Here is a 24,585-nt window from a genome sequence, read left to right on the forward strand (position 1 = left end):
TTATCAGCCAATCAATTGGCACCTTGCCAACCATATGAATTTTAGGGCTGCCTTTTTTTGAAATATCATGTCCACACTTCAAGTATGGATCAACCCCTAAAACAAACAATTTTAATGAAGTGTAGAAATCCACTGGCATCTTTGTTTCAAAATGATTACCTCGCTCAAGAATTCATAATGCACTCAAATTTGTGAAATCCATGTTTACCCATTTTGGATGCATATATAAATGATTTCATTTACAATGACATGTCCAAACATAGAGATTTAATTTAAAGTGATATCTTATGATAGATCAATAGCAAGAAATGATTTAAGAGTTTATAATTTAATAATATACATGACACTAAACAGAATGAGATCGGCTTCTATACAGTTGTAACTTCTAACAGCATTTTTCGACATATCATCCTATGAAATAAAACACAAATATATCATCTAAGCCGAACTCAAACAGAATGGGAAGAAAGGTGAAACAGGATTCATGTGGCCGAAGCATATATAATGATGATGATAATTCTTGATGTATCTATACATTTATACATTAATTTTGATGCAGCACAAGTACCAATATCATAGGGACTTGAACCATTTAGGCCTTGCGTGTGTTGCTCCTATAGATAATGTCCTTTCTTCTATCTTGCACATTTAAGATATATTACACAAAATCAACAACTTAGAAACTGAGAATAACTAACGTAAATCACCATCACCATTGATGGATTTCATAATATTACATCTGTTATTCTTTCCTTCTGGGTAAGGATATTTCCTCTGCTATTATATAAACATCGACATGGCATGTCTTTTCGTGTGATTTTTGGTTATTTGTAAATTGGGAAGATCGAAAATCGGTCTATTTTTGTTTGGCACACAGAAGATCTCACCGCTAAAAGATGGGGTGCCAAAAAGATTTGGGAAGCCCATTGTGGGCTGATTTCGGAAAACTCCAAATAAAACTTTTCGCATCTTCCGCGTTTTAATCTCACACAGAAAGACCTGAAACGATGCACAAAAAGATGCGCGTCTGCCAAATAGTCTTTAGGCTGCCCAGATCTTATGTCAAAAGTTTAATGCGTCTATTAAGTGTCTGAGCTACGAGAAGATCTTCTCAAAAAGACTTGCCAAACGAGCACTTAATAAATAGCTTAAATTGTTTGAGACGAGGGAGGGACTGTGCATCGGCTGAGAAGAAGATTAATAGCTAAGAATAATGTATTAAATGCTTGAAAGCAGGATAGGTGAACAATATATTGAAGGCAGGGAAAGTGAGGAATGACATTGGTGACTGGTAAATGCAAGTTCTTTTTTAATCAAATTAGACCGTCAGAAAGCATAGCTTTTATTCCTGGGTGAATCTGCGAACTTGAGAGTCTCGGCTATTAGCTTCTGGGCTTTCCTGCTCTTAATCTCTACTCTCATGCTCTCACTCTTTTCGATCTTATCGTACAGCTTCTTTATCCGCAGGGATCTCAGTTTGGACTTCAGATTCACCACCAACCTCTCCAGACCCATCATCTCCATGCTGAAATTAAGATACAATCACCCTTAAAATCTGTAACTAAACAAGAAGGATGACTTATTCAAGATTCGTACTAAAGAACTAATTAAGAATATTTAACAAGAGAAGATCCTGAGATGGACCTTTCTGACAACAACAAAAAAGAATGAAAGAAGTTTTGAGTGCTTGAAATGGAAAAGAAAGGCAGGTGAGGTGAATGGACCATGTAAAGAGAGGGTTTTGGGAAGAACAAGTGAGGGACCAAGACCAAACCTGAATGATAAAACTGTTGGTGGACGGCCTCCTGGCTGGCGGCTGCTGATGAGTGATGAGCTATGAAGGTAGTAGACTTATATGGCTCACTTGATTCCCAAAATGCCCTTATGTTCAATTTACCAGTGTTATCTCATCCAACCATATTCCAATATAATAATAGCTACAATGATTCCTTCAGCCTATATTGTGGAGATCAGAGTGGAAGCAAGAGAGAGAGAGAGAGAGAGAGAGAGAGAGAGAGAGAGGGAGAGATTACAGATATTAAGTTGTGTGGAGATGGAGAAAACTGTGGTCAAAAAAGTTGAGAGAGGTACAGGACTTGATGGTGGGGTGGGGCAGGGCAGGCAGAGAGTGGTGGAAGTGGAAGGAAGCAGGCTGCCATCTCTCATTCTCTGTGTAGAGATGATGCCACAGCATTGGGTTTAAGGAGGTGGAACAAAAAGAGGGTTTGGCGTTTACCCATTGGAAAGAGCACCATTTATCTTTTATGTTGGAGAGGAGAAGTGGACATGCACGGTAGTCGTTCTCTTTCGATCGGTCTTTGATTCTTGAAAACAATGGAGTGGACAGAGTAGCACAACGTTCCCACTTGATTCTGCCATACTCTGTCCACACACCATGTATTTAGATATTAGAATTAATGGACTGGGATAAAGACACCTCGCTTTTCTTGACCTTATTCCATTTCAACTTAAAATCGGGAGCTGGGCTTTCATGTCATGTATACCCTCTGTGTGTCCCATCAAATTAATTATTTTCTTATTTCTCTAAAACACGGTTCTTATGTTTCCTTTCTTGTATGCCTCTTCTTGCTCATCTCTCTCTCTACACCTTTGTTTCTTCCTTTGATTGTAAAGAAAGGGATCTAAGAGAACATTTTCAGAGACGTATATGCGCCAGACTGATGTAACACACCCCCATTCGGTGATGATCTATCTTCACCTCAACATCCAAGCGCGCACAACTGCACAGCCTAGAATTAAGAGGGTATATATAGATATTGCCTTCTGGCTAATATATATTCATGGAGAAGGTAGTGGTCGCTGACTCATTGGCTAATCTTGCATGTATTGAATGCGAAAAAGGAGTTATGGGGTGATATTCATACGAGGGGTTTTTGATTGCCCAAAACATAGATTTTCCCCTGGATCAATTATCATGAGGTAGTTCAATCTTTCATCTCTCAATGGAACCAACTACGTTGTCATTAAGGTGCTAGTGATGAATATTCATAGGATGTAAGGAAAAAGAATACAACTTAGCTGGGCAAAAAGGGATAGATATCATAGCCCGAGCAAAGGGCTCTCCACTCCAGCTACAAAAGAGGCACGTACAGAGACCGGCCAGGCGGCCAATGCTGTTGTAGCGCGTGGATATTTTGTCGAACACATGCCAGGCCATATTGATATTCGTTGCTTGAACGGCAATGAGCATGTATCGTTGTCGAGGCAGGAAAGCCTCACGAAACACTACTCAGGAGTCAAGACAGAACCCCACACATGTTGTTAATGTTAGCACAGTTGGACGTAATGCTACAAAAAATGTCTATCCCACACGCACCCACCCATGAGAGACCGATAGGTCACCATCTGCATTTTGGTGTCATCGTCATAACTCAAGAGCTTTTTTTTATATATATAGCAATACACTCCACGTCACTTACTCTAAACCTCTTATTTATTTTTAAATTTTTATTTTTTTGATTCTACATAATTATCTATTAAGCCAATAAGAAAATTACATAGGCTCAACTATTTATAACAAGCATAAAGAAAGAGATTTGATTTTCTAATGTTTAACTAAATGACACCACTTTCCCTAATTTTCTCTTAAATTGTCTCTAATTCCTATTTTATCTCCTAAATTATCTCTAACTCCTATTTATCTCTTAAATAATCTCTAACTTGGTAGAGAGATTCTCTCCTAAACTATCTCTAATTCCAATTTATTCTATCCCCCACTTTTTATCTATATCTATCCAAAGAAAGTTTCAATTAAAATTTTCAGAATTATTTAAATATTATAACAAAATTATATACTAAATTTAAAATATTTATTCAAAACATAAGAGATTTAATAAGGACTATTTGAAAAAAAAAAAACTGACCAAGTTTGGTCAATTGACATTTTCAGTTATGTTTTAGAAATAATAGCAAATTGAGTGAGCGGGAGAAAAACATTATTTTTTTAGGACAAAGTTACCCTTTTGTTAAAAACAGAATCCAACGGATCCAAAAAGCATTCATTTTTCATTCGTCTTCTCCAAGTTTGCATTCGACTCCATCCATTCAATTGGAAGCATTTCCAAGTTCGAATTCGACCCCATCCATTTGATTGGAGGCATCAACTCTAGCTATTCAAACGACTTCAGATCAGGAAGTGTCGACTCCATCTAGCTAGGAAGCATCAACTTGATCAATTCAAACTGCGATTAGTTGGGAAGCATCGACTCCATCCATTCAAACAACTTCAGATTGGGAAGCGTCGACTCCATCTAGTTGGGAAGCATCAAGTCAATCGATTCAAACTGCAACTGGCTAGGAAGCATCGACTCCATCCATTCAAACGACTTCAGATTGGGAAGCGTCGACTCCATTTGGCTAGGAAGCATCAACTCCATCATTTCAAACTACGGTTGGTTGGGAAGCATCGACTCCATCTTCAAAGCAAGTGTACAACAGCACCGTGGAGTAAAGCTCATAATGCTTATCTTTATGATTAATACCCAAACTACATATCTACTTATATGATCAACAACAAGAATAGATATTGTGCCTAGACTATCTGGTATGGAGCAACCTGGGTGGTGTTTAACAGATTTAGTTACCATCCATCATGGGGAAGACCAGTTTGTTTATTACAAAGTTTGAAACCACCCGACATTACACAGACAGGATGGTTTATTATAGAGTTGGAAACCATCGGGCATCACATAGACCAGATAGTGTTTTAGACTTGGAAACCATCTGACATTACACAAACCGGATAGTGTTTTATAGAGTTGGAAACCATTCGGCATTACATAGATAAGATGGTTTATTGTAGTTTTGAACCTTTAATTGCAATTGTAAATTTCAGCCCCCCAAATGATAAAATAGTATTTACACCCTCAAAATCATCTAAAGTTCAACATTCCATAAGGTAGTATATGATTTTTACAAGTGTATAAACCACCCGGCATGGAGAAGAATGGATGGTTTATTGTAGAGTTGGAAACCATCCGGCATTACACAGACTGGATAGCTTTTTACAAAGTTGGATACCATCCAGCATAACATAGACTTGATTATTGTTTGTAATTTTGCAACATAATTTTTTTGAATGCTTTTTGAAACATAAGTTGTAGTTGCAAACATCTACCCATCTGCATCATAGTTACACCATCAAAATCATTTAGAACCCACTAAACCTCTTTGTTCTCTATGATTCTTATATGTTTACAGACTTAGAAACCATCAGGCACTAAACAAACTGGATAATTGTTTGCAATTTTGAAACATAAATTATAGTTTTGAACATCTACCCCCCTATAGGTAGTTACACCATCAAAACCATTTAGAACTCAACGAACCTCTTGGTTCTATATGATTTTCATATTTATAGACTTAGAAACCCCAATTGCATCATGCATCTATTAGGTGTCATTCCACGATGTTAAAGCATACAAGCCATGTTTGTGCATGCCCATAAATCTATGCCTCTAGTGCCTCTTCGAGGACTTTTTCAGCATTCAAATCATCATATGATTGCCATTTATATAATTCAGGTTCTAGAGTCCTATGTATATTAACTCATTTTATGAGCTATTATATGCTGATATTTTGGTCAAAAGAAATTGTAGCTTCTTTGAAGAAAAGGGCTTTAGGTGTATTTAAAGAGGAAATAAATCAGAACAAATAATGTTCTTGGTTAATTGTACTTGTCTAAATTGGGTGTTGTTGGCTACTGTGAATGTTAGAAAGGGGTTGAATGGGTTAACATACCATGCCCATGACCATTCCCAACAACTTAGGTTGTTGGCTTTCAACAACCAAAGTTTTCTCCTTTTAGGCATTTCATCATATAGGTGGGAGATTGGGAGTTTAACTTTCTATAGCACTAAAAATTAGTAACTGCATAAGGAACTAGTTATCCATCAACCAAATGAATGAAGAATACATGAAACACGGTGCTATTAATAAAAAAAAAAAAAACCTAATTGCTTTAACTGATGGTGGACTATTGGCAACCATTCATTTCCAACTTTCTATTGATTTTTAAGTCTTATTTCTTTTACTTAAATATTGCAAATACTCAACTAAATCATCATTTACTTGCATTTTGAGAGGAAGGGATTTCTTTCGTTCTTTAAACAAAAGAATACACAATTAGAATTTACTAATGAATCACATCAATTACTTAAACAACGAAATGCAAATACAAAGAAACAAGAAACAAAAAATAAATTATGTAAAATCTCCCTAGGCCAATTAAAAAGAGTTGGGGAAACAAGAAACAAGAAAAAAAATAAAGGGAATGGAACCCCATATCGAGGTTAGAAGAAGAAACCCCTTCTTGCTAACTCTGAAGTTTGCAAGAAGACAAGCAATCAAACAGTAATTTCAAACTCAAACTTCGATGGAAAATGGGATTCCAAATTGCTTGAACTCAAACTTGGATGAAGAATAGGACCCCAAATCACTCGAACTCAGACTAGGAGGGATATTGCTTTGAAGATGGAGCCTTCCCAGCCAATTGCAGTTTGAATTGGTCGAGTTGATGCTTCCCAGCTATATGGAATTGATGCTTCTAATCTAAAGTCGTTTAAATGGATGGAGTCGATGCTTCCAGCAACCCGTAGTTTGAATGGATGGAGTTGAACTCGAACTTGGAGATGCTTCCAGCCAACCACAGTTTGAATGGATGGAGTCGAATGAATGAATCATGAATGCTCTTTGGATTCGGTGGGTTCTGTTTTTAACAAAAGGGTAATTTTGTCCGAAAAATATCATGTTTCCTCTCACTCACTCAATCTGCTTTTATTTTTAAAACATAATTGAAATTGTCAATTGACCAAACTTGGTCTTTTTTTTTTGCAAAAGTCCATTTAATAATATTCATATTATTGATAATTCTATATTTTTACAAAATTCATCACTAAATTATGTAGTAACAATATATATTATAATTTTATGAATTATTCAATTTAAATTTTATTCAAATAAAAAAAATTAACATTAAAAAAATAAAACATTATTTAAATATTTCAATAACTAAATATCTTAAATAAAAAACATTAAAAATAGTTAAATAATTGTACAAAAATAATTAATATTATGTAATAAAATTCAAATAATGAAACGTTTTAAATATTTTAAATATTTAAACAACAAAATAGTTAACATGACTAAATTTTAAGTAGCTAAAATAATGAAATTATGTAATAAATTTAAGAAATTTCTTAAAAGTAGAAAAATCATTATAATAGATCTCATAATATTCATATTAACAATAATTTAATATTTTACAGAATTAATATCGAATTGTGTAATAATAGTAATAATTATAATTTTATGGGTTATTAAATTCAATAAATAATTAATATTTTAAAAAATTAAATAACAATATTATTTAAATAGATAAATAATATTGTAAATAACTAATTTCACTTATATCAATTAATAATTATAGAAAATAGCTTTCAAAAAATTAATACTTATTAGTAATAATTTTACAATAGTAGTGTATATTCATTATATATTGATATACACTAAAATTAATATTTATTTTATTTTTAGTAATTATTTATTGTATTTTTTTGATAAATATGTTTTCAATAATGATTTATAAATCTACTTTTGTTTTGTTATTTAACAGAAAATTGTCAATTATTATTGGAGATTAAACTACTATTATTTAACTTTTGAAATTTAATTTATCATATTTATTGTATTTTTGTTATAAATTTATTTTTAGTAATTATATATATTTTTATAATTTATAGATTAATATTTATTAGAGATTAAACTATTATTTGAGATTACTCTATTTATTGATTAATTTAATACATTTTCAATATTTATTGTATTTTTGTAATTATTGTATTTTTATTAGATATCTATTATATTTTTATTACAAATTTATTTTCAATGATTGTGTACTTTTGCTATAAACTTTCAATAATTATAAGAGATTAAACTATTGTTATTTATTTGAGATTAGATTATTAGTTTAGTTGAAATTAGGAGTGTTCAAGAATTGGTTCAGTTCAGTTGTAGGTTGTTTCGGCAACCAAATCGACATGGTCAAGTCGGGAGTTTGTTACACGAATATGCTTGACCATTACTGAAAACCCACCAACTTAGGTTGTATCGGTTTGGGTCTATTTTTGGTTTGGTTTGTTTGTTCAAAAGATTTAAACTTAAAAATTAAATTTAAATTTTATAAATTATAGTGATATTATTAAGAAATAAATTAAAAAACTTAAATTCATGATATAAAATATTTTAGATTAAGAAATATGGGAATTTTTTCACTTTTCCATATAAAAAAATTAAATTTAAAATACTAGAAAACCGACGAACTCGAGTTGAGTTCGATCAGATTAGTTATTAAAAAACTAAAATATACTCTTATGTATTTTTATTGTTTAACTATCGCTTAAGAAAGCTCGTGCATTGCACGGGTCCCCTCTAGTATATACTAAAACACAACAGTCTAGAAATTTTCTCCTTTTCTAAATTATTTATTTTTTTAGTCTTTTTTTATACAACCAATGAGATGCCCTCCTTCCCCAAAAAAATACAAAACTCTTTCTCTCTCTCTCCCCTTCCACGTGAACCTTCCCAATAACCTAAAAAATATCATTTCCACAAATTTCCCCTAAACTACCTTCCCACTATTCCCCACTTTTTCCTAAATTATCTCTAATTCCTATTTATCCTCTCCCCCACTTTTTATCTATATCTATCTAAAGAAAGTTTGAATTAAAAAATTAAAAAATTGATTAATTATTCTAACAAAAGTATATAATAACTTTAAAATATTTATTAAAACATAAAAAGAAAATATAATATATTTAATAATATTCATATTATTAATAATTATATTTTTCATCACGAAATTATGTACTAACAATATAAATTATGATTTTTCAGATTATTCAATTTAAATGTAATTCAAATAATAAAAAAATTAACATTAAAAATAAAGCATTATTTAAATATTTCAATAACTAAATATCTTAAATGAAAAATATTTAAAATAGCTAAATAATTAAATAGAAAAGTATTTAATATTAAATAATAACTTTAAAACAAATAAAATTCAAATAATGAAAATTTTGAAATATTTTATATATTATTTATATATTTAAATAACTTAATATTTTAAATAATGAAATATTTAGCATAACTAGGTTTTAAACAGTTAAAATAACAAAATTATGTAAAAAATTTATAAAATTTCTTAAAAGTAGAAAAATAATTATAACATAATATTCAAATTAATAACAATTTAATATTTTACAAAATTAATAACACAATTATGTAACTAATTTCACTTATATCAATTTAATTCTAGAAAATAACTTTGAAAAAAATAATATTTATTAATAATAATTTTAAAATCTTAATACATATTTATTATATAATTTTTTATAAGTAATAAAGTGATTTATTAAGAATGATTAATATGAGCCAACAAAAATTGCATAATAGAGATCTCATAGGGAGGCGTGAGATGCTGCCTCAAAAAACAAAGCAAAATTACAACTGAGCCCAAAACAATTGATCCATGTGCACCCCTTTCTTGGCAAGAAGATCTGTCATTCCATTAGCTGATCTTCTTTCCCATTGAACTCTAATTGTTAAATTGGATGTTAGCCACTTAAATTTTCTCATCACCCCTACATTTATTATATATTTATATATACTAAACAATACATTTTTGTGATAAATACATTTTCAATAATTATGTATAAATCTATTTTCTTTTGTTATTTTTAACAGAATTTTTTTTTAATAATTAGTGGAGATTAAACTACTGTTATTTAACTTTTTAAATTTAATTTATTGTACTTATTGTATGTTTGTTATAATTTATTGGTTAATATTTATTAGTGATTAAACTATTATTTGAGATTACATTGTATTTATTGTAATTTTGTAGTTATTGTATTTTTTATTATCAGTATATTTTCAATAATTTTGTTTTTTTTTTGCTATAAATTTTCAATAATTATTTGAGATTAAATTATTGTTATTTATTAGAGATTAGGCTACTAAATTAGCTAAAATTAGGAATGTTCATAGGTTAGTTCAGTTCGGTTATAGGCATTTTGGCCAACCAAATTGACCTAGTTAGGTTGGGAAGTTGGTCACCCAAAACCGACTAACCATTCGTGAAAATTAGGCAACTTGGGTTGATTTTTGGTTTGGTCAGTCGATTCAAAAGATTTAAACTAAAAAAATTAAATTTAAATTAAAAATACAATGGTATTATTAAAAATAAATTTAAAAATTAAATTTGTGATATAAAATATTTTAGATTAAGAAATATGGTAATTTTTCCCACTTTCGTGTATTAAAAATTATATTCAAAGTAATATATATATATATATATATATATATATATATATATATATATATATATATGGTTGAGTTGTTCCATTTTGGTTGATTTACAAATGGCTAAAGCAAAATTGATCCAACCTGGTCAGGTTGGGAAGTTGTTGAACCAAAGTTGATTAGAAATACTAGAAAACTAACCAACTCGAGTCAAGTTGGTCAAGTTCATCAGTTTGATTAACTACCCTAGCTGAAATTAATTATTAATTTTGTATTGTAAAAAAAACTAAAAATAGTATATAAAATATAAGTAATTATTAATTATTTTAAAAGTTAAAAAATATAAAACAATTGTATACTCTTATGTGTTTTCTATTATTTATATGAAATTTTGTCTATTATCAATTATTTCAGTTTGGAACTGTTCATTGCTCCACAACAACATTACTCCTCCTCGAAAGGGTTTCATTTAATTATCCCACTATCTGGCTGTCTGTGGCAACTCGCAACCCGGATGTTCATGTTGGCTTTCCACTATTAGGGTATGGATATATCGATTTTGGGTTGGACCCATTCAAATCAAAATTAAGTTGAACGGATTGGATGGACCAATAAGACATTGAATTGGATCAATGCGGATTTAATAATCTAAAGTATTTATTGGATTGGATTGGACCTAATCCATGTGTAATAGATTTATATTGGATTAGGTCATATTGAACCAATATCTGGTTCATTAAGAATATAGGTATCAATGGGCAAGGTGTGGGTTAGAATCAATCTAAATTAAAACCAATTTGAATAGATTGAACAATCTAAACATTAAATTGCACCAGTCCAAAATGGTCTAAAACATTCATGGATTGTATTGAACCTGATCAATTATAATGGACTCATATTGGATTGGATCAGATTGGATCAAATTAGGTCAAACTGACACCCCTATTCACTATTACCATGCCTTTGGCTCTTGTGCCATGTGACTTGGATGAAAAGTGTTAATGGATCGTACTGCATGGAGGAGCAAGGATTAGCTGAAGGCGATGGCCGTTCATCAAGCTATGGAATCAATGATAATGTTCCACACCAGTAATAAAATACACAAAACCCACATCTCTCGAGATAACTTTGGCTGTGGAGGGCCAGCAACTTCTACTGCTGGTAGTATTTTTAGGGTGGGCACATTCACCTATTCACGTCCATATCTTTCATTTTAGTCGAAATAAAATAGAAAATAATTACTAATTTATCCACTCTCATGGTATTGTAGCTCTCAACAGCATAGACTATTTGCTCCCAACGACCAAAGTTTTTCACACCTTTCACATGGACCCCATAAATTTATTACTGGCATCAGTTCCACAGCCCACTGAACAGCCATCCCGTTCAGCTAATCCGAATTCTGCATGAAGGCCCATTTACAAATGATATTTCATCACAAGACCGTAACTTCGTTATATTCAGTCTGAAATGGTTGGGCTTGAGCTATAGTGGATTACAGGTGGGCTCTGGCTCTGTTTCAGATCCTACAGTTAACTTCATGTCCGGCCGGTTAGTTGCCATATACACCATCCTAGATTCTACCCGATGGCTGGGCATAAGGAGGTTCTATTACTTGTTGAGTTGTTTAGAGTCGCGGCTGCACCTGCATTTGGTAAGAGTGCAAATAGTGATTGCACTCACATGAATGCAAATTTGTTCAAACTTACGGATGCGGTTTTGTACAGTTTAAGATAGGTGCAAAGATGAATACAAATTTATTAGTGTTTGCTTGTTGGACAAAGATGGGTGCAAATGCAAGAAAAAAATACAGTTATTTAACTGTTGAACATTATATGAGCATAAATGCAAACAAGGAGTGCAAAGTATGGGGTTCGATTATGATATGGAAAAGATATAATATCTGAAAAACTTGTGACCAGTCAACTAGAATCATAAATATGGTAGCCAATTAAGTGTTATTTATCAAAATTAAAGGGTGGATTTTGATAGTCATTTTTGGACAACTTTGCTCCATAAGTGAGGGAACACGTGGATTAAAAATCAATTTTATGTTAGGTTTTAATCTCTGTTAAGTGGGCTTACATATTCAATGAAACAATTGCATTGATGGGTTATCTTGTAAGTGGGCTAAATCAAGTGATTCATTTATGCAAAGCCCGTAGACTTCAACAAAAGGGTATGGGGCTTAATGAGTGGATACCACATTTTGGCCCATATAGGCTTAATGGGATCCTATTAGGTCAAAATATAAAGGCTCCTACGTTATGGTTCCCAATATGTTAAATCATCTAACTGCCCTCCTTGCTCTACCCCATTTGGGTCAAAGAGTTGAGAAAACCTAAGGAAGAAGGAAGATTTAACTGAGGAAAACCACACCAGTCGACCAAGCATTGATTCATCACTCATTCCGTAAGGGTTTCAACTACTACGATGGATATAGGTATTTGCGTCTAAACCTCCTTGATAACTGCAGCATGATATACTTTGGGGTGCAACATGGCTTCTTGTTCTTCGTGTATTGTATGGTATTGGTATGATTTTGCAAGATTAGGATTGCTTGCTCCCCCTTTATTTTTGTTACAAGTGGTATTAGAGCCTTATATCATGTTGGGTTATTAGGATTACCTTTTGCTTTTTTTTTAATCGATTTCTTTGTGATTGCGTTGAGGTAGCACAGTCGTTCGGTTGTGTGTGCTTGCCGAACAGCCATGAAGCAAGGTTGTTTTGATCAAAAAAAAAAAAGGAAGACGCATCGATGTTGCGTCTCTGGAACCCCAAAAAAAAAAGGAATTCGCATCAGTGATTCGATGCGTCTACAGAACCGACTCAAAAAAAAATTTTTTGGGGTCGTGATTTGCATGCACGTAAGTAATTTGCATGCGTCCATTTTTTCTCTTCTTTTTGCATGGAAGTAACCTTGAACCTTTTTTGACTTTGTCATGCATGCGATGAATACAGTTTTGGATGAATACTTTTTTCTTTTCAAATTAAATTGATTGAAGCAGCATGTTACCAAAGTAGCATCTGCAGTGTAAAATTAATTTGATTTGGAATATAAAGATTTTGTGTGTTCATTGTCCATGCGGACATTGGTCAGCCCAAAGGAAGGTTGATGTTTGGTCGGGCAGTGAACACACATGTGATGATGAATATTGATATTGTAAAGCTATTATCCATGTGAATAGTAGTTGGTCCAAAGAAAGGCTATTGTTTGACAGGATTTATTATCAATGTTTGATTGTTGCGTTGAGAGTACCATTTACAATTGATGTTTCTGTGCAAACACTAAATGTCAAGTTGTGCTGGGTATCTTGCCTTTGTAATTTATATTATTATTGATTATATGTTGTTTTTGTTCTCTGTTCAGTTTCAGCAACTGCAAATAATGTTTCTGCTCAAATCAGTGCCATTCCCATGCTGAATGGTACAAACTTTAAGATCTAGAAAGAGAATGTGGAAATCGTTCTCGGCTGCATGGATTTAGACCTTGCGTTAAGGACGGAGCGACCCATCCCAGCTGAGGACAATTCCAATGAGGCCAAAGTTGAGAAATGGGATCGCTCTAATCGCATGAGTTTGATGATTATGAAACGTTCCATACCGGAAGCATTTCAGGGCTCTATTTCTGAGAGCAATAATGCTAAGGAATCCCTTGTGGCGATACAACAATATTTCGCCAAGAATGAGAAAGCGGAGACTAGCAACCTTTTAGCTACTCTAATTTCTATGAGGTACAAGGGAAAAGGAAATATAAGGGATTATATATTGGAAATGTCGAATCTTGCGGGTAAACTAAAGGCAGTAAAGTTAGAGATAAATGATGATTTGCTCGTGCATTGTTCTCATTTATCTTCTTGCACAATTCAGTCAATTTAAGGTGAGTTATAATACTCAAACGGAAAAATGGACTCTTAATGAGCTCATTTCTCAATGTGTGCAAGAAGAAGAAAGAATCCAGAGAGAAAAGACGGAAAGTGCTCACTTAGCATCAACCTCTCAGAATAATAAAAAGAAGAGGACTAAGGATACTGCAAATGGAACACCCACGCAGAAAAATGCGAAGAAGCAAGGTGATGGATTTACCTGTTTTTTCTGCAAGAAATGAGGACACATGAAGAAAGAGTGTCCCAAATATGCCGCCTGGTGCATAAAGAGGGGTATGTCTCTCACTTTAGTTTGTTTTGAGGCTAATTTAACTTTTGTACCTATAGACACTTGGTGGATAGATTCTGGCGCTACTACTCACATAAGTGTGTCTATGCAGGGTTGCATCTGGAGCCGACCGCCAACTGATGTTGAAAGATTCATCTATGTAGGCGATGGCAATAAAGTTCCTGTGGAAGCTGTAGGAAATTTTAGATTGATTTTAAAAATTGGTTGTTATTTGAATTTAGTTGAGACGTTTGTAGCTCCGTCATTTAAACAGAACTTAATTTCTATTTCCTATTTAGACAAATCTGGTTACTTTTGTGGTTTTGATAATAATAAAGTTAGTATTTCTCTAAATTCAAATGTTATTGGTACTGGTATTTTAATTGATCGTCTTTATGTGTTAGAAACTATTGCTTCCCACAATGCAATCCCGCATGCAAGTACTAAAGGTGCTAAGCGTAAATTAACCGAGAATTTTGCTTCCTTATGGCATAAGCGCTTAGGCCACATCTCTAAACAGAGAATTCAGAGGCTTGTGTCGGACGGAATTCTTGATTCCCTTGATTTAACGGACTTCAAAGTCTATATTGAGTGTATTAAGGGAAAATTGACGAACACAAAAAAAATAGGTGCCAATAGATGTACGGGAAGTCTTAGAACTGATACATACAGACATCTGTGGACCATTCCCTACGCCGGCATGGAATGGCCAGCAGTACTTCATTACGTTCATAGACGGCTATTCACGGTACGGGTACCTATACTTAATAAGTGAGAAGTCTCAATCCCTAGACGTTTTCAAGTCTTATAAAGCTGATGTTGAACTTCAACTTGGTAAGAAAATTAAAGCTGTCAAATATGACCGTGGCGGGGAATACTATGGCAGATATGATGGATCAGGAGAGCAACATCCAGGACCCTTTGCTAACTTCCTAAAGGAATGTGGTATCGTCTCACAGTACACCATGCCGGATACACCCAACATGAATGTTGTTGCTGAAAGACGAAACAAGACACTTAAGGACATGGTAAGGAGCATGATTAGTCATTCTTCTTTACCTGAATCACTTTGGGGAGAAGCATTGAAAACTGCAGTGTATATCCTTAACAGAGTACCCAGCAAAGCAGTAACTAGAACTTCGTATGAGTTGTGGACTGGGAAAAAGCCCAGCATAAGGCACCTACACATTTGGGGATGTCCAACTGAAGTGAGGCCTTATAGGCCCAACAAAAGGAAATTGGACTCTAGGATAGTTAGTTGTTACTTTGTTGGATACGCAGAACGTTCTCGAGGGTTCAAGTTCTATGATCCCACTACCCGCTCCTTCTTTGAGACGGGAAATGCGAGATTTTTTGAAGATGTTGAGTTTGGAGGGGAAGAATTAAGGAACGTCTCTTTTGACGAAACAGTTGTCTTGCAAGAAGAGAAATTCATTTCTCTTCCTGATATTATTATCGGCAGTGATCAGACAACAATTCCTGACACTGTTCATGAAGCGATTCCGGTTCAAGACAACAATGAAGTTCCTTCCATAGAGCAAACTCAACAACCTCAAGAAGTGCCATTGAGGAGATCCAACAGACAAAGGAGAAGTGCGATTCTAGATGACTATATCGTGTTCCTCCTAGAACAAGAAGATTTGGTAGGCTTAGTGGAAGATGATCCAATCACCCTTTGCGAAGCCCTTCAAAGTTATAATTCTCAACATTGGATCAATGCCATGCAAGAAGAGATGAAATCCATGAAAGACAATGACGTTTGGGATCTTGTCGAGTTGCCTGAAGGCTCGAAACCCATTGGTTGCAAATGGATATTTAAAACCAAAATGGATTCAAAAGGCAATGTCGAAAGATATAAGGCTCGTCTAGTTGCCAAAGGTTTCACTCAAAGGGAAGGCATTGATTATAAAGAGACATTTTCTCCGGTTTCTTCGAAGGACTCCTTTAGGACAATAATGGCACTTGTAGCTCATTTTGATTTAGAGCTACATCAGATGGATGTAAAGATAGCGTTTCTCAATGGAGACATTGATGAAACAATTTATATGGTTCATCCAGAAAAACTTTGAATCCAAAGATTCAAAGTCTATGGTCTGCAAATTAAAGAAATCCATCTATGGTCTCAAACAGGCTTCTCGTCGATGGTATCACAAATTTCATCAAGTGATTACCTCATATGGTTTTGAGGTAAATGTGGTAGATGACTGTGTATACCACAAGTTCAGTGGGAGCAGGTTTATCTTCCTGGTACTATATGTCGATGACATACTGCTGGCGAGTAACGATATAGGCTTGTTGCACGAAACCAAGAAATTTCTCACTAAGAATTTTAAGATGAAAGATATTGAGGACGCCTCTTTTGTGCTAGGCATACAAATACTACGAGATCGCTCTCGAGGCGTTCTTGGGTTGTCACAAAAGGGCTATATCGAAAAGGTGTTAAGCAGATTCGGCATGAAAAGTTGGTCGCCGGGTGATACGCCTGTGGCTAAAGGAGACAGGTTCAGTCTCAGTCAATGCCCCAAAACGAACCTTGAAATAAAGGAGATGGAAAATGTTCCTTATGCCTCAGCTATAGGAAGTCTGATGTATGCTCAAGTTTGTACCCGTCCCGATATAGCATTTATAGTGGGACTGTTGGGCAGATATTTGAGTAACCCATGACTGGATCATTGGAAAAGTGCCAAACAGACGTTCATAGCCCCTTCAACTATGGCAGCGGAGTTCATAACTTGCTTTGAGGCATCCAATCATGGGATATGGCTGCGTAACTTTGTCACGGGGTTGCGAGTGGTTAATAGCATTGAAAGGCCATTAAAGTTATTGTGTGACAATAAATCTGCAGTTCTGTATTCCAACAACAACAGGAGTTCTGTGAAGTCGAAACATATTGATATCAAGTTTCTATCTGTTAAGGAAAGAGTTCAGAGTGGTCAGATTTGCATAGAGCATATAGGGACAAACTCCATGATAGTGGATCCATTGACCAAGGGATTGCCACCTAAGGTCTTTCATGAGCACACTGCTCGTATGGGTATAGGCATGTTTTATGATACCTTGATTTAGTGGGAGTTTTCTTTTCTTTTTCTCTTGGATGTATTATGGATTAAGGCATGTTTTGCATGTCTATATTTACGCATAATAAAGTTTATGACTCTTTCCATCATCTACATCTCTGAATATGTTTATGATTTTGATTGATCTCTCTAAAGAATAAAGTAAAACTAGTTGAAAATAGGCATGTTTTGAGATCACATTGCATGTAATTTCCATGCCACTAATACTTGATCTATGTCATTGAATGCATTGATATGGTGAGCATGAAAGGCTTAGTCACGCATATATGTGGCGAAAGCCGTCATGATTTCATATTAGTACAGGAGATGGACCAGATTGAAACTAAGGAGAAGTCTAAAGAAATTAGCATAGGAAGTGTACACATAAGGAATTCTTTCAATATAATTGTTTAAATTCTCATATGTAGCCCAAGTGGGAGATTGTTAGGTTTTAATCTCTGTTAAGTGGGCTTACATATTTAGTGAAACACTTGCATTGATGGGCTATCTTGTAAGTGGGTTAAATCAAGTGATTCATTTATGCAAAGCCCGTAGACTTCAACAAAAGGGTATGGGGCTTAATGAGTGGATACCACATTTTGGCCCATATAGGCTTAATGGAATCCTATTAGGTCAAAATATAAAGGCTCCTACGTTATGGTTCCCAATATGTTAAATCATCTAGCTGCCCTCCTTGCTCTACCCCATTAGAGTCAAAGAGTTGAGAAAACCTAAGGAAGAAGGAAGATTTAACTGAGGAAAACCACACCATTCGACCAAGCATTGATTCATCACTCATTCCGCAAGAGTTTCAACTGCTGCAATGGATACAGGTATTTGCGTCTAAACCTCCTTGATAACCGCAGCATGATATACTTTGGGGTGCAACATGGCTTCTTGTTCTTCGTGTATTGTATGATATTGGTATGATTCTGCAAGATTAGGATTGCTTGCTCCCTCTTTATTTTTGTTACATTTTATGCCAATTTTTGAAATATGTAATTTTATATAAAAATCTTCAAAACCAAACCGGATTGCATTTGACTCCGTTCAACCTTTGCACCTGGCAGCAAAAGTACGTGGGCACCAAATAGCTCGATCTGTTCTATTAATGAGGAAAGAAGGTTTAGCCTTCAATGTAAAATCCTATTACACATGGCTGAATTTCCTAGCTAGCTCAGATGGATGGGGGCATAGTGCTGATGTGGATAGAAAATATCAACACTGCGAATATAAATGGATAAATGTTCTGAATTGAGCATATCATCTCACCACGTGGCAAATAGGGGATCCAGAATCCGGATTAAGTAGGTACACTCAGTGATTATACTAATTTTGTGTTTGGTATCATTGTCACTTTTATTTGTAATATTTTGTGTTATTCAATACAAATTTTTGAGAAATTATCTTGTCACATTACATCAAATAACTACTTCCATTAATTCCTGAAAAAACAACAATGGTACCAATATTGTATTAATAATTCAAAGTATTATAGAAAAATATATTTTTATAAAATTTGTATTGACCAACCTAAAATGTTGCAAATAGAAGTGACAATGATACTAAATACACTATAAAACTAAGTATTCGGAAAATTTTTTGAGACATGTCTCATAAATACTCCAACCTGCCCTTGAAATTATTCAAAGCAAATTTCTAATTCATAAGACAATTAACAGAATATTTACTGAGTGATTGTTCAGTGTGGTTTCAAGGGTGTGCCTATTAGACCTGGCCCCTTCACTTGGTGCATCGATTTAAGCCAAAAGTTCACCAAATGGCTTTAAAACTAGCTCATACAGGTTTTTGGAAGTTTTGGAGGTTTTTAAGCCTAATGCATCTTTTGAGATTATTGCAAATAATTGCTTAAATTTTATTTTATTTTATTAAGGGTAAATTGCTGAAACCTCCCCTGAAGTTTGGTAATTGCATTCATCTCCCCTGAACTTTCTAATACAGTTGCATGTAGACCCCCTTGTTAGAATCCATTAACAATAGGCACCAAAATGTCCAAAATACCCATGAAATTGCTATTGAAGCTGGTTCTACAGAAAAACAATAACAATAAAGAGAGAGAGAATTTAAAGTTACAGCTTACCTTTGAGTGATTGATATGAAGGACAAATTTCAAAATAAATCAATTTTAGAAAAGAGATTGAAAGAATTTGGGTTAAATTTAGATGATTTTAACAAAAGGGGTCGATTAAAAAGTTTTAGCAAGAGCCAAAAACTTCAGAAGAGGTTTTAACAATTTACCCTTTATTAAAGCCCCTTTATATACTTGGAAAACTGGTCAAATGCATTGGGGTATTTGGTACTTTTTTGCTGGATAGTAAGAGACTATTTGGGAGGGCTTAGCTTTGATTGAGCTATGTTAAAGAAGTTATTAAAATTAGTTTCACCGGAAAATTGATTTGATAGCTTAATTAAAGCTTATTCTGAATTTCTGGATTTTTCACTAAGAATAGTTTTTAAGATTTTTGTTTGTAACCACCTTGCAAAGCAATCCGGATTTCCTACTAACCCCATTCTACTGCCTTTCCTACTTACTAACCAATCACTTGTTGACAGTTGTCCCATTTTCATGTGACCTCAATCTTACGTGCAACAATCTACACGTGGGATATCTTCTCCTCTCACCCCCTTCTAGCGCTGGTTCAACTCCGGCTGGTAGGAGGGGAACCTAATTAGTCACCCAGAACCTTTCTCACCTTCCCGGAAAAATACAACTCCCATGACCTGCAATCACAAGCAAACTACTAAAAATTAATGCCCACTTCGACGCTCGTTGGCAACCAGGAGCCAAAGTGGAAAAAAGAGAAAAGAGGGAAAAAAAAAGAAACTGAAGAAAGAAAAGGGAAGAGTACGCTGTAAGCATAGTATTTTTCTTCTCGAGCAAAGTAGCAAACTTGATTGGGGTTTTAAGTTCTTAACTTGCTCTATATGATACTTTTATACCCAAATTTACTATCCTACGGATTAGCAAATTTCAAGTAATCGACTCTGCTTATAGCTCTGTTCCTTGAAAGAGAAATTTCTAATTAATTATTGTTGTTTGATCAGATAGGGTATACTTGGGTCTGTGGTAGTGATCATGGCGGCACCCTTGAAGTCACAGGACCCAGCAGTTTCGCCTTCCTTCGGTAATAGCTATCGAACGCATAGGAAGCATGGTTCTTCATGGAGAAGTATGTGGCGTCGATTATGGCATCCAGTACATTGGTGTAGTGAAGCAAGGTATTAGGATCGACCATTTCCTTCGAAGGGGTCAATGGTTTGAAGAGACAATTGTCCAGAGGGACGACCCCTTTTTTCTGCATGAACACGTAGTAAGGATAGAGGTCCATCATGAGAGGAGACGCTGTTTTGGATAAGAATTGGAGCAGGGGAAGGACGATTGGGACGAGCGATTGGTTAAAGAAGGCCTGCGATGGGGGAAGCGGGTCGAGAATTATGGAAGCCGAATGGGGCGTCGAAATTTTGATCTGGGTATGTAGATTTGAGGCGACCAGAGCACCGTAGAGTGACTGCATTGCAGGGAGAAGACTAGGGCGTCGAAATTTGGGCTGTTGTTTTCATGTATCCCTTCCTTAAAAGGCCTTGTTTAAGTGCAGGCAGGACCAGGCCCACCTGGGCCCATAAATTTTTAGTTGGGTTAAGTATGTGCGAAGCGGCTTGGGTTCAGTTTATGCTTAGTCCCATCCAAGCCCAGTTATCTTGACAGTAGGGGTGTTCGCATCAAATGTCAAACAGATCAAACCGACTCGATTCAATCCAAGCTATTCGCATTAAATGACATTTAAAAAGTTAAAAATGTCCTAAGAATGTCATGTAATTCTCTTTATCAACCATCCAAATATTGACAATAAAATGAATAGTCCCAAATTTTAGATTCTTCTAAACAGTCATCAATTTTTTTTTTAATAGCAGAGGCTAAGATTTGGGAATGTTCAGTTTTTTGTTAATGTTTGGATGGTTGATAAAGAGAATTAGATGGCATTCTTAGGGCATTTTTGACTTTTCAAATGTCACTTAACAGTTGATTAACGGACTGAACAATGGCAGGTACATGATTGTCACATTTTAAAAGTTCAGGTACTAGATTGTCACATTTTAAAAGTTTGGGTATTGGATTTTCGCATTTTAAAGTTTGTGGACCAAATTATCACTCGAGCCAAAGTACAGGTACTGATCAAGAATTTTCCCTTAATTTTATTGTACCCCTCAAGTTTGGTTGGGTTTAAATGCTCAACTTTTAAGGTTAGAGTTGAGTTGGACGACCTCAACTAGTACCAGCTTATTATTATGATGGACAAGTTATTTGGAACATTTAGTCCCAATTTGGAAGGATTTGGAAAAAATACAAATACAAATATGTACAATATAAATATATACAAAATATAAGATTTTACACTTTACATATTTGTATTTATGCCCCTTCTAAAATGAACCTTAAGGATTAAAGTTGCATGGATAGGTTTGTTTCTTTTTGTCCCATTTTTAGTGCAAGAAGCAAAATCAAGACTCTTTCCAAACAATAGAAGGCAAAAGTAAGAGTTGCTGAGTCCCTGCCCCCTTGCCACCCACCCAGGGATGTCAGTGGATTGTGTTAAGTGGTAAATCCACACTACCCCGATCATCAGGTTTGGGTTTAATTGAATCCGCACCAAACCCAAAATTAAATAGAAAGAGAAAGAATGGAATTAGAAGAAAAAAAAAAGAAACGAAAAGAAAATGAAAATGCATTCCATAAGAATCATTTGAAAAAAGGGAAAAGTTAGTATCCGGACTTTCAAACGTGTCACTGTAGTATCTAAACTTTCAAAAAGTGTTAAGCTGGTCCCTGCCGTTAACTGACCGTCAATTATCTGTTGAAAATGTTAAAATTACCCTTCAAAATAAGATAATATTCATTGTCTTCTACCCTGAGACTAAACCGATTGAGGTGTTTGAGAGTATAGACTAATGAAGTCATTGTCTTCTACCTTTAGATCTGAAACACATTATTGTCTAGTTATTATTATTATTTTTTTTGGTTTTGTTATTGTTTCTCTCTATCATATTTCATGTTTTTTTCTCTCTCTTTCTCTAAAGATAACCAGTTCAGTCTCTAGGTACAAGACAATGAACAGTGTCTTCTTTTGAAGTGTAGTTTTGACATTTTCAGCAGATAACTGACGGTCGGTTAACGGCATGGACCAATTTGACACTTTTTAAAAGTTGAAGTACTGTAGTGCATGGTTTTCAAAACCGGACCGGACGGTTGGACCAAAAAAACCAGAAACCGGTCACCTGACCGGTTCCATTTTTCCCCAAAACTGTTGATTTTGGTCAGCAAACCGCTGAACCAACTGGTTAACCATTCAAACTGTTCGAACAGTTTTGACTGTTTTTCAATTTTTTTAATTTTTTTTTGTTAGAATGGGCCGATCGTTCAGATCAAACCGGTAACCTGTTCGATCACCGGATTGGTTTTAAAAAACATTCTGTAGTGACACATTTAAAAGTTTGGATACTAACTTTGTTCAGAGTAATAAAGTAAAATTTTCCCAAAAAAAGGTTGATTCCCTAAGACAAATGAGGTCAGGCTGGGTTATTGAAAGAAACCTTGATCCAAAATAAAAAAAACAAAGGTACCAGACTCCATTTACTGGTGGGTAGTAATGGGCCATGCCATATTAAGATCTTTTCTCTGGTATTGTTCTCAAGCCAATGCTGGTGCTAGCAATGTACACCACAAATTTAGTCTATCCAAGTCATGCATCCGTCTATTCACTCAAATCCTTATTATGAGATTCCTACTTAAAAGTGATATTATTCCAAGGGTGGTGGCGTGGCAGTAGGTGGTCCAAACTGGCTGGAAAGCGTCTAATCTACCTACCCAACCCTGACTTAAACCTGGTGGAGAGAGATAGGGCGTTACTTCATCCATTAGGAATCTGAGTAAAATAGGTAGGTTGTTTTGTGTTGATGGAACTCAAACGTGGTTCAGTTCTAACCAAATATAGGCAAGTTGGTTCAGGAATCAACATACAAACTAGGGATGTATGTTCTCCAAATATGAATTGTTTTTCTTGTTTGGAGTTTCAAAATAAATCAGAATCATCTGGTTTGAAAAGAAATCTCTTGCAAAACAGTGAGAACGAAAACATCAATGAAAAAAAAATAATACATCCGTATAATGTGCAACAAAAGATGTGATTGGTTGAATATGACGGTAAATATATTTTAAACATGAAAGTTTGGTCGCCATGATTGATATCCGGATTTATCCTGCAACCAATATTAGTGAATGCACAATAATAGAAATCTTAATTCATTTCAAAACTCTCCCAAAGTCAATCTTATACAAGGAAAGTTTCCTAATTATGGTGGTATAGCTATAAAACTAGCTATTTCAAGAAATATGTTGACATGTTTACAGGTAGGTTTTCAACTCAATCATATAGACTTTTTTCTTTAAAAGATAAAACACTATATAGGTTTCAAAAACATGTTTACATCTGATCTGATGATCGGTTATCATATAAATCAATATCAATATCAATATCTATGACGTCAGATGAATACTGTGATATCAGTTGATTGGTATGACGGAAAAAAACTTTGGCTAGAGTTTTTGGGCTGGGCATGTTCACCTATTCATGTTCGTATCTTTGTTTCCAAAAACTATTTCAACAGCATTTCCCTCAACGGCCAAAGGTTTTAGATATGATGTCTCTCTGCTATTGTGTACTCCAAAAATGTGAATGACTTTCTTTTCTAAGACAAAAACAACTGCCATGTCAGCAAATTAACAACCATTCATTTTTGCTGATGTGGCTGTTTTGTTTTAAAAATCAAAACCATTCACATTGTCAAGCAACCTCTTTATTGTTTCACAATCCTGATCAATTAATTTAAAATAAATTCATTTTTTCGTTCCTCAGAACAAATACACAATTCAACAACATATTTCATTTTTTATTCACGTTATGATTTCAAAATCAAATGGGGAGAAGGGTAGGAATATAGATGGATGGGGGGCATAACATAAGTGGGGATTTTG

The 24,585-nt window shown here is 34.4% G+C and overlaps 1 long non-coding RNA gene across 1 annotated transcript; it reads right to left on the minus strand.

Moving 5' to 3' along the window:
• Positions 1-1,197: 1,197 nt before the first annotated feature.
• On the minus strand, positions 1,198-3,420 carry LOC104597798 (uncharacterized). The gene is made up of 2 exons (XR_735250.3): positions 1,775-3,420; positions 1,198-1,525 (listed from the first exon to the last, which is right to left on the minus strand). It is a non-coding gene; the product is annotated as an uncharacterized LOC104597798 (long non-coding RNA).
• Positions 3,421-24,585: the final 21,165 nt, after the last annotated feature.

Source organism: Nelumbo nucifera, chromosome 4 (assembly GCF_055504915.1).
Source record: "Nelumbo nucifera cultivar China Antique chromosome 4, China Antique-T2T, whole genome shotgun sequence".
NCBI lineage: Eukaryota > Viridiplantae > Streptophyta > Magnoliopsida > Proteales > Nelumbonaceae > Nelumbo > Nelumbo nucifera.